Source organism: Echinops telfairi, unplaced genomic scaffold (assembly GCF_000313985.2).
Source record: "Echinops telfairi isolate 266 unplaced genomic scaffold, ASM31398v2 ScPeMD7_23;HRSCAF=83, whole genome shotgun sequence".
In the NCBI taxonomy this organism is placed as follows: domain Eukaryota; kingdom Metazoa; phylum Chordata; class Mammalia; order Afrosoricida; family Tenrecidae; genus Echinops; species Echinops telfairi.
Window position 1 is genome coordinate 2,959,910 of NW_022103920.1, and position 1,420 is coordinate 2,961,329.

A 1,420-nucleotide genomic window follows, 5' to 3' on the forward strand; every position below is an offset into this window, starting at 1 on the left:
CAGGATTTGTTTCTCTAGACAACCAGGCCTAACATATTTCTTGTTAAAATGACTAAGGAAATCCATATCCAAGTGGGACTATAACTACAGGTATACAACAACAAGCCAACAAACAAATCAGTTGCCATCTAGTGGACTCTACCTACCAAGAATTCTCGAGGACACAGCAGACCTGCCCGGGGGATGGCAAAGCTGTGAATCTTGTGGCAGCAGACCACCGCGTCTTTCTTCCATGGCGTGGTCAGTGGTTCACACTTCGGGTCACTTCCTGAGCAGCCAGCAACTTAGCTGATACATCAGCAGGGCTCTAGGAACTGCAACCCACATTCTGGGGGACACCGTTCAAGCGTATCACCCCGTATTTAGATGGTCTTTGATGTAAGAACAGGAAAGAAGTCCCAAGAGGCCTAGAGCCACAGGGACACTGGGAGGTTTTCCCCAGGGAGAGTCCTTGGTACCTTGTTGAAAATCAACATCATACCTAGTGTTCGTTTATAGCAGGGAACCAAACTAGCTCAAGCCATTTGAGTCATGGCCCAGATAGGGAAATCTGAACAGACCCAAATTTGTAAGTGGTAATCAAACTGGGAGAAACGAGCTGTCAATGCCTTAGAATGGGAGACTCAGAAAAGGCGTAGTGAGCTCTTTCAGGGGACTGCTCCTGGAGGATACTGCCAGCACTCAGGAGAGACAGACACACAGTGGAGCACTCGGACACCATCTCTGAAGAGATCTGGTTGCTTGCAACATGCATCCTGTCCTGGGTTGCTAAGAGGGAGGTTGAGCTTCCAGCAGGTGCTAGTCAGTCCTTTCCTCTGTTCTAGTTATTGGCCCTGGTGGCACAGTGGTGACACGCTGGGCGGCTAACTGCAAGATCAGTGGTTTGAGACCACCAGCGGCTCCAAGGGAGGAAGATGTGGCTTCCTACTCCCATAAGCAGTTACCTTCTAAGAAACACACAGTGTTGCTGTGAGTCGGTATCGTCTTGATGGCAGGGCGTTTGGTTTGTGGGTTCCGTTATTGTCCAGGAACCCCTACAGTTTACAAATTCGGGTTTGCATTGCTTCTTCAGCCATGACTGAACTGGTAAGAACTTGTTCAAAACCCTGTTACACAAGTCCACCACATTCATCCACTTTACTGCAGGTAAGTCCCCCAGGGGCCATCAGGAATCCATCAAAAATAAATTGAACCCACACACTTTCTCAGGAACCAAGTGAAAAGGAAAATGGCCTGGGAAGCCTCGGTGCCCTGGAATCAGCCGCTCTTGCTTGTCTGGCACGGAACCACCAGGAGCCGGAGCCGGCGGCGTCTGCTTGGTCATGTCCACCGCAGCCTTAAGATTCCATCGCTCGCCGTGTGTGGTGAACATCAGGGGAATCTCTAGCACGAGAGATTGTCTTAAAAACATCCAGCAGGT